Raw genomic sequence first — 23,458 nt, 5'->3', positions numbered from 1 at the left:
CCCCTTAAATAAACCTAACACTAAGCCCCTGAAGATCATCCTACCTTGTCTTCACCATACCAGGTTCACCGATCGGTCCTGGCTCCAAAATCTTCATCCTATCCGGGAAGAAGAGTAGATCCGGACCGGCAACCATCATCTTCCAAGCGGCATCTTCTATCTTCATCCGATGAGGACCGGCTCCATCCTGAAGACCTCCAACGCGGACCCATCTTCATCCGGCGACATCTAACTGAAGAATGACGGTTCCTTTAAGGGACGTCATCCAAGATGGTGTCCCTCGAATTCCGATTGGCTGATAGGATTCTATCAGCCAATCGGAATTAAGGTAGGAATATTCTGATTGGCTGATGGAATCAGCCAATCAGAATCAAGTTCAATCCGATTGGCTGATCCAATCAGCCAATCAGATTGCGCTTGCATTCTATTGGCTGATCGGAACAGCCAATAGAATGCAAGCTCAATCTGATTGGCTGATTGGATCAGCCAATCGGATTGAACTTGATTCTGATTGGCTGATTCCATCAGCCAATCAGAATATTCCTACCTTAATTCCGATTGGCTGATAGAATCCTATCAGCCAATCGGAATTCGAGGGACACCATCTTGGATGACGTCCCTTAAAGGAACCGTCATTCTTCAGTTGGACATCGCCGGATGAAGATGGGTCCGCGGTGGAGGTCTTCAGGATGGAGCCGGTCCTCATCGGATGAAGATAGAAGATGCCGCTTGGAAGATGATGGTTGCCGGTCCGGATCTACTCTTCTTCCCGGATAGGATGAAGACTTTGGAGCCTCTTCTGGACCTCTTCAGCCGCCGGATGATGGATCGCCAGCCCCCGCTTGGGTTGGATGAAGATTTTGGAGCCAGGACCGATCGGTGAACCTGGTATGGTGAAGACAAGGTAGGATGATCTTCAGGGGCTTAGTGTTAGGTTTATTAAAGGGGGTTTGGGTTAGATTAGGGGTATGTGGGTGGTGGGTTGTAATGTTGGGGGGGTATTGTATGTTTTTTTTTACAGGCAAAAGAGCTGAATTCTTTGGGGCATGCCCCGCAAAGGGCCCTGTTCAGGGCTGGTAAGGTAAAAGAGCTTTGAACTTTAGTAATTTAGAATAGGGTAGGGCATTTTTTATTTTGGGGGGCTTTTTTATTTTATTAGGGGGCTTAGAGTAGGTGTAATTAGTTTAAAATTGTTGTAAGATTTTTCTTATGTTTGTAAATATTTTTTTATTTTTTGTAACTTAGTTCTTTTTTATTTTTTGTACTTTAGTTAGTTTATTTCATTGTAGTTATTTGTAGGTATTGTATTTAATTAATGTATTGATAGTGTAGTGTTAGGTTTAATTGTAGGTAATTGTAGGTATTTTATTTAATTAATTTAATGATAGTATAGTGTTAGGTTTAATTGTAACTTAGGTTAGGATTTATTTTACAGGTAATTTTGTAATTATTTTAACTATTTTAGCTATTAAATAGTTCTTAACTATTTAATAGCTATTGTACCTGGTTAAAATAAATACAAAGTTACCTGTAAAATAAATATTAATCCTAAAATAGCTACAATATAATTATAATTTATATTGTAGCTATATTAGGATTTATTTTACAGGAAAGTATTTAGCTTTAAATAGGAATAATTTATTTAATAAGAGTTAATTTATTTCGTTAGATTTAAATTATATTTAAGTTAGGGGGTGTTAGTGTTAGGGTTAGACTTAGCTTTAGGGGTTAATACATTTATTAGAATAGCGGTGAGCTCCAATCGGCAGATTAGGGGTTAATGTTTGAAGTTAGGTGTCGGCGATGTTAGGGAGGGCAGATTAGGGGTTAATACTATTTATTATAGGGTTAGTGAGGCGGATTAGGGGTTAATAACTTTATTATGATAGCGGTGCGGTCCGCTCGGCAGATTAGGGGTTAATAAGTGTAGGCAGGTGGAGGCGACGTTGTGGGGGGCAGATTAGGGGTTAATAAATATAATATAGGGGTCGGCGGTGTTAGGGGCAGCAGACTAGGGGTACATAAGGATAACGTAGGTGGCGGTCGGCAGATTAGGGGTTAACAAAATTTAATCGAGTGGCGGCGATGTGGGGGGACCTCGGTTTAGGGGTACATAGGTAGTTTATGGGTGTTAGTGTACTTTAGAGTACAGTAGTTAAGAGCTTTATGAACCGGCGTTAGCCCAGAAAGCTCTTAACTACTGACTTTTTTCTGCGGCTGGAGTTTTGTCGTTAGAATTCTAACGCTCACTTCAGACACCACTCTAAATACCGGAGTTAGAAAAATCCCATTGAAAAGATAGGATACGCAATTGACGTAAGGGGATCTGCGGTATGGAAAAGTCGCGGCTGAAAAGTGAGCGTTAGACCCTTTTTTGAGTGACTCCAAATACCGGAGGTAGCCTAAAACCAGCGTTAGGAGACTCTGACGCTGGTTTTCACGGCTACCGCCAAACTCCAAATCTAGGCCATAGAGTGCAGAAAAAACATAATCTAAGTGTAGTATTAGAATAAAATCACAGTTTCTTTATTATAATAAGATTGCACTAACAAAGGAAATAACTGATATAGAATCCCTTTTAAACAATCATAAGGATGATGTTCTATATAGGGAATTAGATAAATGGAACCTAGTCTTCTTAGAAAAATTTGAGAAAGAAGTTATTGTAATGAAAAAGAAAAAACTCAACTTTGCTAGAAGTAATAGAACCTCTAATACAGACAGACGAGGAAAGAAATAGGGAGACAACCAAAACAAACAAGGATAATGAACAAGGAGATGAGATTCCTCAAGAGTCAGGGAGATTCTATATAAACAGACAGCCAAGAAGTAAACCCAATAAAGCCAAAAATAAAAATCGCAATAATTACAATAACAAGAGTAATAAAAAGATTGGCACTAAGGATAACAATAAAGATGAGATGAAGATTACAAATGGAAATCAGAACAGTAAAGGAAATTACAATGAAAATAAAAATAAACATTCAGTCATGAATAGTAATAAAAATAGGAATACCATTACCAACCCGGGGTATGAAAATGGTAATCATAACTCATTGGGGGACAAAATTCCAACATAGATACGAGAGGATATGGGGGGAATGGTCAGAATAGGAATGAAAGGTTAGGAGCAATTACCAAAAAACAGGAATTCATATGGGGGGGGGGGGGAGAGGGATATGAGAACAAATGAGAGACAATGTAAGATAGGGGAATATTTTCCTAGAAACAATAATACCCTAGAGGAGTGAGTGTTGTTTAGGGTACAGCACTCAGGGGATGAACAGGAATCCCAAAAGAAACTTACGCCTAGATTTAGAGTTCTGCGGCCAAAGAGGTGCGTTAGCTACGCATGCTTTTTTCTGTCCTCACCTTTTAAATACCGCTGGTATTGAGAGTTCACAGAATGGCTGCGTTAGGCTCCAAAAAAGGAGCGTATAGCATTTTTACCGTAACTTCAACTCTCGATACTAGCGGTGCTTACGGACGCGGCCAGCTTCAAAAATGTGCTCCTGCACGATTCCCCCATAGAAAACAATGGGGCTGTTTGAGCTGAAAAAAAACACCTGCAAAAAAGCCGCGTTCAGCTCCTAACACAGCCCCATTGTTTGCTATGGGGAAACACTTCCTACGTCTGCACCTAACACTCTAACATGTACCCCGAGTCTAAACACCCCTAACCTTACACTTATTAACCCCTATTCTGCCGCCCCCGCTATCGCTGACCCCTGCATATTTTTTTAACCCCAAATCTGCCGCTCCGTAAACCGCCGCTACTTACATTATCCCTATGTACCCCTAATCTGCTGCCCCTAACACCGCCGACCCCTATATTATATTTATTAACCCCTAATCTGCCCCCCACAACGTCGCCTCCACCTGCCTACACTTATTAACCCCTAATCTGCCGAGCGGACCGCAACGCTATTATAATAAAGTTATTAACCCCCTAACCCGCCTCGCTCCCACCTCAATAACCCTATAATAAATAGTATAAACCCCTAATCTGCCCTCCCTAACATTGCCGACACCTAACTTCAAGTATTAACCCCTAATCTGCCGACAGGAGCTCACCGCTACTCTAATAAATTTATTAACCCCTAAAGCTAAGTCTAACTTTAACCCTAACATCCCCCTAAATTAAATATAATTTAAATCTAACAAAATAAATTAACTCTTATTAAATAAATTATTCCTATTTAAAGCTTAATACTTACCTGTAAAATAAATCCTAATATAGCTACAATATAAATTATAATTATATTGTAGCTATTTTAGGATTTATATTTATTTTACAGGTAACTTTGTATTTATTTTAACCAGGTACAATAGCTATTAAATAGTTAATAACTATTTAATAGTTACCTAGTTAAAATAATTACAAAATTACATGTAAAATAAATCCTAACCTAAGTTACAATTAAACCTAACACTACACTATCAATAAATTAATTAAATAAAATACCTACAATTACCTACAATTAAACCTAACACTACACTATCAATTCATTAATTAAATACAATATCTACAAATAAATACAATGAAATAAATTAACTAAAGTACAAAAAATAAAAAAGAACTAAGTCACAAAAAATATTTTTTTTTTTACAAACATCAGAAAAATATTACAACAATGTTAAACTAATTACACCTACTCTAAGCCCCCTAATAAAATAACAAAGACTCCCAAAATAAAAAAAATGCCCTACCCTATTCTAAATTACTAAAGTTCAAAGCTCTTTTACCTTACCAGCCCTGAACAGGGCCCTTTGGGGGGCACGCCCCAAAGAATTCAGCTCTTTTGCCTGTAAAAAAAACACATACAATACCCCACCCCCAACATTACAACCCACCACCCAAATACCCCTAATCTAACCCAAACCCCCCTTAAATAAACCTAACACTAAGCCCCTGAAGATCTTCCTACCTTATCTTCACCATACCAGGTTCACCGATCGATCCAGAAGAGCTCCTCCGATGTCTTGATCCAAGCCCAAGCGGGGGGCTGAAGATGTCCATGATCCGGCTGAAGTCTTCATCCAAGCGGGAGCTGAAGAAGTCCATGATCCGGCTGAAGTCTTCATCCAAGCGGGAGCTGAAGAGGTCCATGATCCGGCTGAAGTCTTCTATCAACGGCATCTTCAATCTTCTTTCTTCCTGATCCATGTTCATCCCGCTGACGCGGAACATCCATCTTCCCCGACGACTTCCCGACGAATGACGGTTCCTTTAAGGGATGTCATCCAAGATGGCGTCCCTCGAATTCCGATTGGCTGATAGGATTCTATCAGCCAATCGGAATTAAGGTAGGAAAATTCTGATTGGCTGATGGAATCAGCCAATCAGAATCAAGTTCAATCCGATTGGTTGATTCAATTAGCCAATCAGATTGAGCTCGCATTCTATTGGCTGTTCCGATCAGCGAATAGAATGCGAGCTCAATCTGATTGGCTGATCTAAACACATCTAAAAAAGAAGTCAACCTTCTACCTAGTAAACTCAAGGGGAACAATACACCAGTATTCACTACACTAATGGAGAGAGAGTTAAAAGAAGTGTGTAGAAAGGCAAGATTGAAGAAGGTCCAAAGTGAGAACTATAATTTTAGCAAAAAAAGAAAAGGTAGAGATACAGAGTTTGAAGGATAACTTGGGAATAGTGATACGGTTTGCAGACAAGGGGGAGGTGTGGTAGTTCAAGATAGAGATATGCATATGAAAGAGGAACTGAGATTACTCAGGGATGAGAATACATACACATTATTGATAAAAAAAAACTACAAATTAATTTTTATGTGAATATAATGATCACATTACGAAGGGGAAAGAGAATGGGGTATTAACAAAAATGGAAAATGAATTTTTGGAGATAAAAGATCCAGTGATACCCATTATTTTACCACCTACCGTCATTGGTTATACAAGATCCAGTCCTAAATAAGTGTATATCAAAGGATTGCAAAATAGTGTATAAAAGGAATATGAGTTTACAGAAAATTATATGTCCTAGCCAACTTAAACAAGGAGAGAGAAAGAATTGGCTTATGGATAAATCAAACAGGTTCTTTGGATGTGGAAGGGCTAATTGCCTCGGTATTGTTCTGTGCAACAATACCGAGGCACTGAATAGAGAGACACAATTGAATGAGATGTCTGAAAAATTGATTACACGTGGTTATGACAGAGGGATGGTTATGGACATTAAGCATGGAGCTATGAAATGCTTTGGAGACACCTTGATTAGAGAAAGAGACACTACTAAGTCTGAGGAGAAACTCAACTTTATCACCAAATTTGATCCTATGCATCAAAAAGTTGCAAGAGTGGTCTCTAAACATTGGGACTTAGTCAGTTCAGATAAATCTCTACCATTCGTGAAGCAACAACACCCCAGAATGGTATATCGCCGAGCAAGGAATTTGCGAGATTTATTAGTGAAAACAGACCTGGTTAGGTGTTGAGACGAGTAATTGGTTAAAATCCAACAAAAAAGGGTGCTTTAAGTGTGGTGACTGTGTCACATGTGATAGGATGCTGAAAGGAGAAACATTCCAACATCCACACACTAAGAAGCTCTATAAAATCAACTATAGACTCTCATGTATGAGCACCCATGTGATTTATATGTTGATTTGCCCATGCTCCCTTGTATACATAGGGAAAACGGTCACTACGTATGGCTAACCACCGCTGTGCGATCAGGGAAGCCATCAAAAATTGCGACTCTGACCAGCCAGTAGCACGCCATTTCGCCCGACACAAACATAGTGTTTCAAGTCTTAAAACCATGCTAATTGACCAAGTGCCACCGCTGACAAGGGGAGGTGACAGGGGCAATCGACTTCTAAGGTTGGAGACAAGATGGATTTATACCATAACACCTAGGGGGTTAAACACTATGCTGGACTTTTCACCATTTTACACTGGAAACTGAGTCGTTTTCTCCTACCTGCCTCTATTGTCATATCCATCCATTTTATAACTTTTTAACTTTTTTGACTTTTATATACAACTTCAATAGCCTCAAGTCCTCAAGTCCTCTGGTATCTTTTTGCCATGCTCCAGGAAACATGAATAACGTATAGATATATTGGATATATATAGTGTTTAGAATTTGGGTTATTTACATGTGGTATTTTAAAGAATTCCCAATATCCGCCTAATGAATAGTTCATATATATAAATACACATATCCCAATATACACATAAGGTTTTTCAAGACATCTGTAACATCATATATCCTCTATGTACATGTTTTTTAATTGTCACTGGTCACTTGTGATTAATTGCTTTTATTGTTTTTATTTTACACATTGCTCTGATAACGTTTGCTCCCATAAGTATGTTACCCAGGCGGAGTGAATCTAAATAATAGCTGATGAAGTATTATGGCCTTTTGTGTTTTTGACAGTTAGATGGGCCACTCCGCTCTATCTACGATATCGCTAGACAACAACCGATGTCACCATGGTAGCATACATCATCATGTGACTCAGGTGGATGACGCAACTTCCGGTTACGTAATTTCCGGGTATGCAGCATGCGGGCCGCGGACTCGGCTCGGCGTTGTCAGAAGCCATTTGGGTATTTAAGGTGAAGGGGTAATATATTCTGTATACTGCTTTTTGTATTTTTCAAAATGTTTGTATCATGCATTTGAAAAAGGAGGTGGAATGCCTCCGAAACGTCATGCGCTTTTAACCTAATTATTTATTAAAAGCTAAGTCTTAACTTTTCCAGTGAGTGCCTTTTTTCTACGTATGTGTATATATATATATATATATATATATATATATAACACGGAAGGGAACTGCACTCTCATACCGGACTGGGTACACATCCTATGACCCTGCAACATGCTCAGCCCTGGGTGCCACTGGCACTCAAAGGAAGCTGTGTTGTCCCCAGAGTCACAGGCAGTTAACCCAGACAGGTCTGGGTGCAAGAACCATAGGGAAAATTACAAAAAAAATTAATACAACACACAGAGAAAACCCAGCACTCACTTACAAGCTCTCAGCTAAGATTTAAAAGCAAAAATGGAAAGGTTAGTTACCGCATCTGGCCAAATGGGACAAGCCCAGGTACCTCGTCAAGGTCCTTTCCAATACCTCGGACCCTAAAACAGCCACACAATGCAAGCTTTCAAATCCAAACAAACTGGGAACAAGGGATGGGTGCACAGGCATATGTAATCATCCTAGACATATACAAAACACGGAAGGGAACTGCACTCTCATACTGGACCGGGTACACATCCCATAAACCCTGCAACATGCCCAGACCTGGGTGCCACTGGCACTCACAGGAAGCTGTGCTGTCCCCAGAGTCACAGGCAGTTAACCCCAGACAGGTCTGGGTGCAAGAACCATAGGGAAAATTACAAAACAAATTAATACAACACACAGGGAAAACCCAGCACTCACTTACAAGCTCTCAGTTAAGATTTAAAAGCAAAAATGGAAAGGTTAGTTACCGCATCTGGCCAAATGTGACAAGCACAGGTACCTCGTCAAGGTCCTTTCCAATGACTGGGACCCTAAAACAGTCACACAATGCAAGCTTTCAAATCTAAATAAACTGGGAACAAGGGAAGGGTGCACAGGCATATGTAATCACCCTAGACATATACAAAACACAGAAGAGAACTGCACACTCATACCGGACCGGGTACACATCCCATGACCCTGCAACATGCCAAGCCCTGGGTGCCACTGGCACTCACAGGAAGCTGTGCTGTCCCCAGAGTCACAGGCAGTTAACCCCAGACAGGTCTGGGTGAAAGAACCATAGGGAAAATTACAAAACAAATTAATACAACACACAGAGAAAACACAGCACTCACTTACAAGCTCTCAGCTAAGATTTAAAAGCAAAAATGGAAAGGTTAGTTACTGACCAGGAGACAATATAACATTTTGTTTATTAAAGATGCAGCTCCTTATGGAAGCCGAGCATTGAATTTAAAGGGCTAAAAAAGAGCTGTTTAGATGTATTGCTACATTGATTCAACATTTGTAGCTGTTGGAAGAAGGAGGAGTAACAGACCCGTTATAAGCAGTATGGATTGTAAAGGTGGGCAGAGCCTCTGAGGAAGCGAGGAAGAGCCCTGCAAAATGCATCAGGCCACGCCCACTATTGTGATGCTTTGAACTATATGCTATCATGTGAGACTTATGTGTCTGCGAGCCGGCTTTTGGCGGACACGCTGAGCTACGATAGTGGACAATTTTTCTATAGTTGGAATACCCAGAAAATATCTGGCAATAGGTGAGACCTCTCAGCTTTGAACCAAGTGAATGGCATTATTCGAGAACTAACCAGTGTTAAAGGGGAGCAGCTGTTATGCCGAGAGGGACACCAGTGAATCGTTATGATCATACCTCATATGTTTGAGCATTAATCTTGTGAGTGCAATCATATTATAATAAAGAAACTGTGATTTTGTTCTAATACTACACTTAGATTGTGTTTTTTCTGTGCTCTATGTGTTCTAGCTTTTAGATCCGGAGTTGTTTGATGTTTTTGGGCAATACACCTGTTTCCTTTTGAGGAGCTACCGACACAGTCAAAAGAGACCAGATCCGGAAAAACAGAAATGGGAAAGAAAGGAAAAGGACTTTGGAAACATTCGAAGATAAGATTTATGAGACTTTCTATGTGGACCTGTGTATGAATTTTAATAACTATATGTTGGTATTACATGTTTTAAATTGTATGGTACTATAGATAACTTTATCTCAATAATCTGATAGTAGGAATTGCTTGGGGATTAAGGATTAGAGGAACTATTAGTTTTATTACACTTTGTGCATAAGGTTGTATTTCAATCAAGTACTGGAGCAAGTATATACTCCACCCCTGGTTTTTCAACCATATAGGAAGGGAAGTGGCGCTTGTTTGTTGTTGGAAATATTGACATTAGGACACACAGTGTAATATGAATTAAATGCATATCGTTACTTATAGAAATAAAATCAATGTAAATATTTGCATAGGAAATTAGCACATCTAGGCAAGTATCCCTGCTTGCTTTTCCCCAGAAATTCTTAATATACAATGTTACAAATTCACAAGAGAATTGTGGGTAAGATATGCAAATTAGAAATGCAAATTCTCAGTTTTTTTGTTTCAAAATACTGTTTTGACACAGCGATCCTTTTAACAGGATTATTGCAGCAAACCAGAAATCACTCACTAGACAGCCTGTTTCATTCTTTTTGGAACTCATCAGTAGGAGATAGATTTCTGGTTGCTGCATTGGTAAAGCTATTTTCATGGTTAAACCAAAATTCATTAAAAATATGGGGGGAGATAAAAAACTGAAATTAAAATCCTGAATTTGCATATCTAATTTGTATATCTTACCCACAATTCTCTTGTGCATTGGTAACATTGTATATTAAGAATTTCTGGGGAAAAGCAAATGGGGATACTTGCCTAGATGTGCTAATTTCCTATTCAAATATTTACATTCATTTAATTTTGAGACATGGAGGATTTTAATTTCAGTTTTTTATCTCCCCCCATAATTTTAATGACTTCTAGAAATGCAAATACACATTAATTTACAAGAAAATATCATATAACAGATAAATATAAAAATAACTTTCTATGAGATATTGTTTGTTGAGGTATAAATCTTGCTATTTCTTGGACATTAGCAGATAGGAAATAAAATATTAGCTTTAGAGAAATGCGCTTGTTCATGGGCAGATGAAATGGTATAAATAAAGTTGGGAAAAACAGAATAATCATGACATCCATGACTGTTAGTTAACAACAGTCCAATGCTCATTGTGCCATACTTGACGTTTTCGTTTATAAATAAGGGCATTGTATGTTAATCCATGGCAGTGATGTCTGGCGAGCGTATTGACACCGGCAAATGCACCGAGATTGATGCTTTGATAAATATCCCCCATGGGTTTTCAAAGCCCCCACAGCTACCTGGTTCACTCTCTATAACTTTCTTCATCAGCATGGAGTCATGTGCACCTGTTGTGATGGCAATGATAGAGAAGGAAATTGCACTCTATTTCCCAGGCTACATTTTGGTGAGGCCCTAATATTCAAATCAGAAGGATGACAACACATGGTCAAAATCAAATAAAATGTTAAGTGAGATGGCGAGTAATGCAGGGAGAATGATACAAGAAGAGACAGGGAGAATTAAAATGGATAAAGAATGAAGGAAATAAAAATGGATAGTGTGGTATATAGTATAAGAATTAGGAGATTAGAGACCAATGAAAGACAGAAGTTAATCTGAAAATAGTTTTGCACATGTAAGTATAAAGATCATCAGTGAGCAACAATAAGAGTAGATCACTAGAAGGAAAAAATATTCAGAGGGTGCAGTTAATAAAAGAAAAACACTGTTATATTAATACACTTTTTACCTTTGTGATTACTCTGTATCTAAGCCTCTGCACACTGCAACCTTATTTCAGTTCTTTTGACATATTTGCAATTTAGCCAATCAGTGCAGAATCCAAGGTAACTCAACGTGAGTGAGCACAATTTTATCTAATGTGGCACACATGAACTAATGTCCTCTAGCTGTTTAAAACTGTAAAATGCCCTGAGATAAGAAGCGGCCTTCAAGGGCTTAGAAATTAGCATATGAGCCTACCTAGGTTTAGCTTGCAACAAAGAATTCCAAGAGAACAAAGAAAATTTGATGATAAAAGTAAATTGGAAAGTTGTTTAAAATTGCATGCCCTATCTGAATCATGAATGTTTAATTTTGACTAGACTGTCCCTTTAACACTCAATACAAACAGACTAGTTAAGTCTCTGTATTTGTACACTGAAATATATATTTATAAAACTCTATTATCATAAACGTATCTAAAAATATAACATTCTAATAATATTTGCCTAATAAAAAAAATATATATATAATGTGAAATATATTATTACTAAACTATACATCTTAAATAAAATCATAAGTGTACAAATAACGTTTACAGCACATGATTGCTACACTTGTGAGGTGTTCAAAGATCAAGCTCCAGACTTCTGGTATCTTTTAGGACTTCTGTCTGGCAAAAGGGTCAGTGTACTGTAAAATTTGTTTACCCTTAATGTGTTCCCAATAATTTGTTATACCAGCAGCAGAGAATTAAATGTATAGGAAATTGATCAGGAAGAGCAGACCCGCTCATATTATTTTTGTCAGTATGCACAAAGCCTAATGGTTGGGTATTGAAATGTTAATTATAAGTGGGGGTTCAATGGAAAAAAAACTATTTCAGAAACAAACATCTCTCTCCCACTTCCTACTGGAATGTTGATCTCTGCTGTTGCCTCTTGTTTGCATAGAATACTGCATTAAAGGGGATAAATATTATACAGTACAATGTCCTGTTAATGTTATCCCTGTTCCAGAATTAGTGGATTGATCAAACATTGGAGCATACACTAAACTCAGCAGACTTTAACCTTTCACTTTAATATACAAATCTAATAACAAAACTGTTTACATATATTTAACTACATTTAGAGATCTAATTGTATATTGTATCTGAAGTAGTATCAAATACAGATCATTATTTTATAATGGCCTGCAAAGCATAGGTCAGATCTATAAAACAAAGGCATTTCATAATTTTATAATTTTTTATTTAGGAATCCTTGACTGTGTGTTGGTAATATTAAAGGGGCATTACCCAAAAGTTATGTAATGCATTTGAAAGAACACTTTTTTAGTTATGACAACATTTTTCTTTTTCATCATCTTTTTCTTATGCTTATTTTGTATAAAGATAGTTACATCTGTTACAAGTCCACCCTACACCCTAGGGACAGATTTCTAATGGGCTATTAAAACTCCATCCACATTCTTGGTACATAGTGACTGTGGCCTCTAGTTATGAAGCCATCTACTTAGCTGCATTCTCCGGCCCAATACGCTCGCCTAAGCTTGCCTACCATCGCTGCCGCGGACCTGAATATGTTCGCCAAATTTATCAAAAAAGTTGTCAAGAAGCCGCGCACCAAGTACGGAGCGATGAGCAGTGGACTGTTGTTAACTAACAGTCATCGATCTCGCTGCTCATCGGCTTCCTTGCAGCTTTTCTGATAGCCTGTCACTAAGCACCCACACTAAACTACACTGTTTTACCCCTAAACTGCCGCTCCCGGAGCCCCCAACAACTAAATAAAGTTATTACCCCCTAAACCGCTGCTCCTGGATCCCGCCGCATCTATAATAAATGTATTAACCCCTAAACCACCGCTCCCAAACCCCGTCGCCACCTACATCATACCTATTAACCCCTATCCTGCCCCCCCACTACACCGCCGCCACCTATATTCAAGTTATTAACCCCTATGCTGCGGATCACGGACCCCGTTGCAAATAAATAAATTGTTTAGTCCCTAAACCGTCGTAGCCGGAGCCCACCGCCAGCTATATTAAAGTTATTAACCCCTATCCTGCCCCCCACTACACCGCCGCAACCTACATTAAACTCATTAACCCCTAAACCGCTGCTCCCGGACCTCGCCGCCACCTATATTAAACTTATTAACCCCTAAACATAAGTCTAACACTAACACCCCCCTAACTTTAATATTATTTTAATAAATCTAAATAAAACTTACTATTAACTAAATTATTCCTATTTAAAACTAAATACTTACCTGTAAAATAAACCCTAAGATAGCTACAATATAATTAATAATTATATTGTAACTATTTTAGGATTTATTTTTATTTTACAGGCAACTTTTTATTTATTTTAACTAGGTACAATAGTTATTAAATAGTTATTAAACTATTTAATAACTACCTAGCTAAAATAAGTACAAAATTACCTGTAAAATAAATCCTAACCTAAGTTACAATTAAACCTAACACTACACTACCATTAAATAAATTAAATAAATTAACTACAATTAGCTAAAATTAAATTAAATTAAATAAACTAAACTATAGTACAAAAAAAAAAAACACCAAATTAAAGAAAATAAAAAAGAATTACAAGAAGTTTAAACTAATTACACCTAATCTAAGCCCCCTAATAAAATAATAAAGCCCCCCAAAATAAAAAAAAAATGCCCTACCCTATTCTAAATTACCAAGTAACCAGCTCTTTTACTAGCCCTTAAAAGGGCTTTTTGCGGGGCATTGCCCCAAAGTAATCAGCTCTTTTACCTGTAAAAAATACAACCCCCCCAACATTAAAACCCACCACCCACATACCCCTACTCTAACCCACCCAAACCCCCCTTAAAAAAACATAATGCTAACCCCCTGAAGATCATCCTACCTTGAGCCGTCTACACCCAACCGGGCCGAAATCTTCATCCAAGGTGCGCAGAGGAGATCCTTCATCCGGTAGAAGTCTTCATCCAGGCGGTGTCTTCAATCTTCATCCATCCGGAGCGGAGCCATCTTGAAATGAGCCGACGCAGAGCCATCCTCTTCAACCGATGACTGACCGACGAATGAAGGTTCCTTTAAGGGACGTCATCCAAGATGGCGTCCCTCAAATTCCGATTGGCTGATAGGATTCTATCAGCCAATCGGAAATAAGGTAGGAAAAACCTGATTGGCTGATTCAATCAGCCAATCAGATTGAAGTTCAATCCGATTGGCTGATCCAATCAGCCAATTGGATTGAGCTTGCATTCTATTGGCTGTTCCGATCACCCAATAGAATGTGAGCTCAATCCGATTGGCTGATTGGATCAGCCAATCGGATTGAACTTCAATCTGATTGGTTGATTGAATCAGCCAATCAGATTTTTCCTACCTTAATTCCGATTGGCTGATAGAATCCTATCAGCCAATCGGAATTCAAGGGACGCCATCTTGGATGTCGTCCCTTAAAGGAACCTTCATTCGTCGTTCAGTTGTCGGTTGAAGAGGATGGCTCCGCGTCGGCTCCTTTGAAGATGGCTCCACTCCGCTCCGGATGGATGAAGATTGAAGACGCCGCCTGGATGAAGACTTCTACCGGATGAAGGACCTCCTCTGCGCACCTTGGATGAAGATTTCCGCCCAGTTGGGTGAAGACCGCTCAAGGTAGGATGATCTTAAGGGGGTTAGCGTTAGATTTTTTTAAGGGGAGTTTGGGTGGGTTAGAGTAGGGGTTTGTGGGTGGTGGGTTTTAATGTTGGGGGGGTTGTGTTTTTTTTTACAGGTAAAAGAGCTGATTACTTTGGGGCAATGCCCCGCAAAAAGCCCTTTTAAGGGCTGGTAAAAGAGCTGGCTACTTGGTAATTTAGAATAGGGTAGGGCATTTTTTATTTTGGGGGGCTTTATTATTTTATTAGGGGGCTTAGATTAGGTGTAATTAGTTTAAACTTCTTGTAATTCTTTTTTATTTTATTTTTTTATTTTTTAGTGTTTGTTTTTTTTGTACTATAGTTTAGTTTATGTAATTTAATTTAATTTTAGGTAATTGTAGGTAATTTATTTAATTTATTTAATGATAGTGTAGTGTTAGGTTTAATTGTAACTTAGGTTAGGATTTATTTTACAGGTAATTTTGTACTTAATTTATCTAGGTAGTTATTAAATAGTTAATAACTATTTAATAACTATTGTACCTAGTTAAAATAAATACAAAGTTGCCTGTAAAATAAAAATAAATCCTAAAATAGCTACAATGTAATTATTAGTTATATTGTAGCTATCTTAGGGTTTATTTTACAGGTAAGTATTTAGTTTTAAATAGGATTAATTTAGTTAATACGAGTAATATTATTTAGATTTATTAAAATAATATTTAAGTTAGGGGGGGTTAGGGCTAGTGTTAGACTTAGGTTTCGGGGTTAATAATTTTAACATAGGTGGTGGCGGTATAGGGGGGCAGGATAGGGGTTAATTATTTTAATATAGGTAGCAGCGGTATAGGGGGGCAGGATAGGGGTTAATAATTTTAATATAGGTGGCGGCGGGGTCCGGGAGCGGCGGTTTAGGGGTTAAAAAATGTATTTAGTTGCGGCCGGGTCCGGGATCTGCAGGATAGGGGTTAATAAGTTTATGTAGGTGGCAGCGGTATAGGGGGCGGCAGATTAGGGGTTAATATGTATAATGTAGGTGGCGGTGGGGTCAGGGAGTGGCAGTTTAGGGGTTAACATGTTTAATATAGTCACGGCGGGGTCCGGGAGCGGCGGTTTAGGGGGTAACAAATTTATTTAGTCGCGGCGGTGTAGGGGGGGACAGATTAGGGGTGTTTAGACTCGGGGTACATGTTAGGGTGTTAGGTGCAGACGTTTCCCATAGGAATCAATGGGATATCGGGCAGCAGTGAACATGAGCTTTCGCTATGGTCAGACTCCCATTGATTCCTATGGGATCCACCGCCTCCAGGGCGGCGGATTGAAATCCAGGTACGCTGGCCCGGAATAGTGGCGAGCGTACCTGGTAGTAGTTTGATAACTACCAAAAGTAGTCAGATTGTGCCAAACTTGCGTTCGGAACATCTGTAGTGACGTAACCATCGATCTGTGTCGGGCTGAGTCCGGCGGATCGAAGCTTACGTCACTATATTCTACTTTTGCTGGGCAGTAGGGGTTGATAACTAAGGCGAATCAGCCTCGCCACAAATACGCTGCGGAATTCCAGCGTATTTGTGGTTGACAGCTTGATAACTAGAGGCCATACTCTGTAAACATAAAAATGATGAATAAAAAAATAAAAACATTTTTAAAGGGTCATAAAACCCACCATTTTTCTTTTAGGATTCAGATAGAACATACAATTTTAACCAACTTTTCAGTTTACTTCCATTATTACATTCTCTTTGTTTTCATGTTATCCTTTGTTGAACAGCATGAAGGTAAGCTCAAAAGTGTGCACGTGTCTGCAGCACTATATGGCTGCAGTTTTGCAAGAACACTAGAAGGCAGCAATATTTCCTGTCATGTAGTGCTCCAAACCAGTGCACGCTACCTATCTAGATATCTCTAAAACAAATAATAACAAGAGAATGAAGCAAATTTGATCATAGAAGAAAATTGGAAACATTTTTAAAATTGTATTCTCTATAATAATTTAATTTCATGTCCCTTTAAATACACATATACATTTCTTTGGCAAGAGTCCATGAGCTAGTGACGAATGGGATATACAATCCTACCAGGAGGGGCAAAGTTTCCCAAACCTCAAAATGCCTATAAATACACCCCTCACCACACCCACAATTCAGTTTTACAAACTTTGCCTCCCTATGGAGGTGGTGAAGAAAGTTTTTGCTTGATTTTCTTCTGTGATATGCGCTTCTAAGCATTCTGAAGACCAATTCCTCTCAGAGTACAGTGTTTGTCAGAGGGATGTGAAGGGAGTATCGCCTATTGATTTTATGGTTTTCCTCACGGGAAATCTTTTCAATGGTTCTCTGTTATCGGTCGTAGAGATTCATCTTTTACCTCCCTTTTCAGATTGACAATATACTCTCATATTCCATTACCTCTACTGATACTGTTTCAGTACTGGTTTGGCTATCTGCTATATGTGTATGGGTGTCTTTCGGTAAGTATGTTTTCATTACTTAAAGGGCCACTGTAAGTAAATATTTTCTATGCCTGTTACTAACTAACTACCCCAAATAAGCTTTTTATCAATAGCATTTCATTAACATATCTCTACCGTATATCAGAAATCTTGTCTGCAAATTTAATTGTTTTCCAAACCCACTCCGTGGGTATCCTTTGCTCTGTACCAATCCGTTTACAATACCTAGGTTTCAAAATGGCGCTTTAAACACAAAGTTATTGGTTTCAGTATTTTGAACACTCAGTGCTGAAAATAGTGGGCAGGATAACGTGACATCATCGGCGAATAAAAGATATAACTTTTAGAACGTTATGAAACTTCGTTTTGGAGAAAATATAGGTCAGTAGGTTTTAATTAATGTTTATTAACTTTAATATGTTAGTTGTTTAGCTTAAAAATTATAACAGAAAGTAATCCTTTAAGACACTCTCAGCTATGGTTTGGCACTTTATGTATTAATATAAAGTTTTAAACATATGTATTGTACGTATATTTGCCATGAGTCAAGTATATGTATATTTCCTTTTGCAGACTATTAGTTTCAAAATTGTGAAACATATTTAGGTTAGTTATTTTTTCTTACCTAGAGTCTTTTTTTCAAATTGACTGCTTTTTCATTAATTTTCGTGGGCAAAATTAGGCTTGCAAGGTCGCAAAATGCTGATATTTATTGCGTCATTCTTGGCGCGAGAATTTTTTTCACGCAAAGGTACGTTTGGTGATGCAAATTTGTAATTTCCGGCGTCTTAGTTGACGACAGGTTTCCTTGCACAAGGTTGCGTCTGCCATGACACGATTTGCGTCATTTCCGGATGTTGTTAGCGGCAAAAAAAATAATTTTGCATTGTGCGTCATACATGAGGCCAAATAATTTATTTATTTAAACCCCACTTCCTATATGCCTCTTTCTATTTTTATGCTAAGAAGGCTATGCTGTTTGCATTTTTTTCCCATTCCTGAAACTGCCATATAAGGAAATTGAAATTGTTGCTTTATTTGTTGTTTTTTTCTCTTACATTTGCAAGATATCTCAATCTGATCCTGTCTCAGAAACCACTGTTGGAATCCTGCTGCCTGATAACAGTTCTACCAAAGCTAAGTGTATCAGTTGTAAGTTTCTGAAGATTATATCTCCAGCTGTAGTATGTAACAGTTGTCATGACAAGCTTTTGCATGCAGAGAATGTATCCATCAGTACTAGTATAATGCCTGTTGTTCCTTCAACATCTGATGTACATGATATCCCTGTGAATATTAAAAAATTTTGTGCTGATGTGATTCAGAAGGCTTTGTCTGCTATTCCGCCTTCTAATAAACGTAAAAGGTCTTTTAAAATTTCTCGTAAGATTGATGAAATTTCAAATTACCAACAACATACTGAATTATCCTCCACTGATGAGGATCTATCTGGTTCAGAAGATCCTTCCTCAGATATTGACACTGACAAATCTACTTATCTCTTTAAGATGGAGTATATTCATAAAGAAGTGTTGGTTGCTTTTGATATTGAGGAATCTAGTCCTCTTGATACTAAAATTAGTAAACATTTAAATTCTGTTTACTAACCTACTGTGGTTACTCCAGAGGATTTTCCAGTTCCTGATGCTATTTCTGATATGATTTATAAGGAATGGAATAGGCCTGGTACTTCTTTTATTCCTTCTTCTAGGTTTAAGAAGTTGTATCCTTAGCCAGCAGCTAGATTGGACTTTTGGGAAAAAATTTCCAAAGTTGATGGGGCTATTTCTACTCTTGCCAAATATACTACTCTTCCTATGAGATAGTACTTATTTTAAGGATCTTTTAGATTGGAAACTTGAATCTTATCTAAGGAAAGCTTATTTATATTCTGGCTATATTCTTAGGCCTGCTATATCCATGGCTGATGTTGCAGCTGCATCAACTTTTTGGTTGGAAAGTTTAGCGCAGCAGGAAACAGATTCTGATTTGTTTAGCATTGTTCGCTTGCTTCAACATGCTAATCATTTTATCTGTGATGCTATTTTTAATATCATCAAAATTGATCGTAAATCTATGTCTTTAGCTATTTTAGCTAGAAGAGCTTTGTGGCTTAAATATTGGAATGCTGACATGGTATCTAATTCTAGATTACTATCTCTTTCTTTCCAATGTAATAATTTATTTGGTTCTCAGTTGAATTCAATTATTTCAACTATCACTGTGGGGAGGGGAGTTTTTTTGCCTCATGATAAAGACCTAAATCTAAAGCTTCTAATCGTTTTCGTTCTTTTCAACAGAATAAGGAACAGAAAGCCAATCCTTACCCCAAAGAATCTCATTCCAATTGGAAACCTTCTTCAAGCTGGAATAAATCCAAGCCCTTTAAGAAACCAAAGCCAGCCCCCAAGTCTGCATGAAGGTGAGGCCCTAATTTCAGCTCAGCTGGTAGGGGGCAGATTGAGTGGATTCAGAGTATTGCCTTTCAAGGGTATCGAATAGGATTCAGAGTAAGACCTCCTGTGAGAAGATTTTTTCTCTCACACATCCCAGTAACTCCAGTGAAGGCTCAGGCTTTTCTGAAGTGTGTTACAGATCTGGAGCTTCCAGGGGTTATCATACCAGTTCCGTTTCAGGAACAGGGTCTGGGGTTTTATTCAAATCTATTCATTGTCCCAAAGAACGAAAATTTATTCAGACCAGTTCTGGATCTGAAAAATTTTAATCGTTTTGTAAGAGTGCCAATTTTCAAATGGTAACTATAAGGACTATTCGGCCTTTTGTTCAGCAAGGTCATTATATGTCCACAATAGACTTTCAGGATGCATATCTTCATTTTCCGATTCATCCAGACCACTATTGGTTTCTTAAATTTTCTTTTCCAGACAAGCATTACCAATTTGTCGCTCTTCCATTTGGCCTAGCGACAGCTCCAAGATTTTTCTCAAAGGTACTCGGTTTCCTACTCTCAGAGAACAGGGTCACCTTTTTAGGTTTCCAGATAGATTCAGTGTCCATGACTCTGTCTCTAACAGACAAGAGACAAATTAAATTGGTTTCAGCTTGTCAAAACCTTCAGTCTCGATCATTCCATTTGCTCGTTTTCATATAAGACCTCTTAGGATTTGTATGCTGAATCAATGGTGCAGGGATTATACAAGGATATCACAGTCAATATCCATAAATCTCAATGTTCAACTCTCTCTTAGACCACCATTGTATAGTTCAAGGGGCCTCTTTTGTTCATCCACCCTGGACTGTAATCACAACAGATGCAAGTCTTTCAGGTTAGGGAGCAGTCTGGGGATCTCTGACAGCACAAGGAGTTTGGAAACCTCAAGAGGCGAGGTTACCAATTAATATTTTAGAACTCTGCTATTTTCAGGGCTCTTCAGGTTTGGCCTCTGTTGAAGAGAGAATCATTTATTTGTTTTCAGACAGACAATATCACAACTGTGGCATATGTCAAACATCAGGGTGGGACTCGCAGTCTCCTAGCTATGAAAGAAGTATCTTGGATACTTTTTTGGATGGAATCCAGCACTTGTCTAATTTTTGTGGTACATATCCCAGGTAGAGTCAATTGGGAAGCAGATTATCTCAGCCGTCAGACTTTACATCCGGGGGAGTGGTCTCTCCATCCAGATGTGTTTTTTTTTCAGATTGTTCACATGTGGGGTCTTTTAGAAAGAGTTCTGATGGCTTCCCATCTAAACAAGAAACTTCCCAGGTACTTGTACAGTTCCAGGGATCCTCAGGCAGAGTCGGTGGATGCGTTAGCAGTTACTTGGTTTTACCAACCTGCTTATACCTTCCTGCCTCTAGTTCTTTTTCCAAGAGTGATCTCCAAAATCATCATGGAACAATCGCTTGTGTTTCTGGTAGCACCAGCATGGCCTCACAAGTTTTGGTATGCGGATCTTGTTCGAATGTCCAGTTGTGAACCTTGGCCACTTCCTTTAAGATCAGACCTTCTGTCTCAAGGTCCGTTTTTCCATCAGGATTTCAAATCTTTAAATTTGGAGGTATGGAAATTGAACGCTTAGGGGCCTATCTATCAAGCTTTGAAAGGAGCTTGATGGCCAGTGTTTCTGGCGAGTCTTCAGACTCAGAAACAGCAGCAGTTATGAAGCAGCGGTCACAAAGACTGCTGCTCCATAACCTGTCCGCCTGCTCTGAGCAGGCGGACAGACATCGCCGGAAATCAACCCGATTGAGTACGATCAGGTTGATTGAAACCTCCCTGCTGGCGGCCCATTGGCCGCTAGTCTGCAGGGGCGGTGTTGCACCAGCAGCTCTTCAACAAGGTGCACTGTCGGATCAGGTCCGCTAGACTTTGATAAATAGAAGCCTTAGTGCTTAGTCATAAAGGTTTCTCTGATTCATTGATTAATACTATGAGGGGTAGTTATCAACGTGTCAACTTTCCTGCCTTCGCCGGCCCAATACACCCGCCTAAGCTCGCCTCACATCGCCGCCGCGGACCTGAAAAAAATTTGCCTAAGTTATGAAGTAAAGCTGTCAAAAAGCCACGGGGCGATGAGCAGCGGACTGTGAGAGTTATCACTCATCCGATCTCGCTGCTCTTCGGCTTTTTTACAGCTTTCTTGCTAGCCTGTCACTAAGCACCCACACTAAACTACACTGTTCTACCCCCTATACCGGCGCCCCCGGAGCCCCCCGCAACTAAATAAAGAAAAGGGACCGAATATTCTCTGAATTTTCACCAATTGGAATTAAGGTAGGAAAATTCTGATTCGCTGATGGAATCAGCCAATCAGATTCAAGTTCAATCTGATTGGCTGATCCAATCAGCCAATCAGATTGAGCTCGCATTCTATTGGCTGTTCCTACCTTAATTCTGATTGGCTGATAGAATCCTATCAGCCAATCGGAATTGAAGGGACGCCATCTTGGATGACGTCCCTTAAAGGAGCCTTCATTCGTCGGTAGTCCTTCGGGAAAGAAGCATGTTCCGCGTCGGCGGGATGAAGATTCAAGACCCGGCTTCGAAAATGACCTCGCCCGGATAGAAGACTTCTTCAGCGCCTCTTGGAAGATGACCTCGCCCGGATGGAAGATTTCTTCAGCGCCGATTGGAGGATCACTTCATCGGATGGAAGATTTCTTCAGCGCCCCTTGGATGATCACTTCTGCCGGTCCGGATGTCCTCTTCAGTTCTATCGGTGGCTCGGCTGAGTGAAGACGACTAAAGGTAGGATGATCTTCAGGGGATTAGTGTTACAGACAAAAGAGCTGAATTCTTTGGGGCATGCCCCCACAAAAGGCCCTTTTAAGGGCTGGTAAGGTAAAAGAGCTTTGAACTTTTTTAATGTAGAATAGGGTAGGGCATTTTTTTATTTTGGGGGGTTTGTTATTTTATTAGGGGGCTTACATTAGGTGTAAGTAGCTTAAAATTGTTGTAATATTTTTTTAAATGTTTGTAACTTATTTTTTTTATTTTTTGTAACTTAGCTTTTTTATTTTTTGTACTTTAGTTAGTTTATGTAATTGTATTTAATTGTAGTTATTTGTAGTTAATTTATTGAATTAATTTAATGATAGTGTAGTGTTAGGTTTAATTGTAACTGAGGTTAGGATTTATTTTACAGGTAATTTTGTATTTCTTTTAGCTAGGTAGTTATTGAATAGTTAATAACTATTTAATAACTATTCTAACTAGCTAAAGTTAGGGGGGTGTTAGGGTTAGTGTTAGACTTAGGTTTAGGGGTTAATAAATTTATTACAGTGGCGGCGGTGTAGTGGGGGGCAGGATAGGGGTTAATAAATGTATTATAGTTGGCGACGGTGTAGGGGGGGCAGATTAGGGGTTAATAAATTTAATATAGGTTGCGGCAGGGTCAGGGAGCGGCCGTTTAGGGGTTAAACTATTTATTTATTTGCGGCGAGGTGCGGGATCGGCAGGATAGGGGTTAATAACTTTATTATAGGGGGGCAGGAAAAGGGGTTACTAGGTATCATGTA

The sequence above is a fragment of the Bombina bombina genome, chromosome 1 (genome assembly GCF_027579735.1).
Source record: "Bombina bombina isolate aBomBom1 chromosome 1, aBomBom1.pri, whole genome shotgun sequence".
NCBI classification, from domain to species: domain Eukaryota; kingdom Metazoa; phylum Chordata; class Amphibia; order Anura; family Bombinatoridae; genus Bombina; species Bombina bombina.
This window is presented reverse-complemented; position numbering follows the sequence as displayed.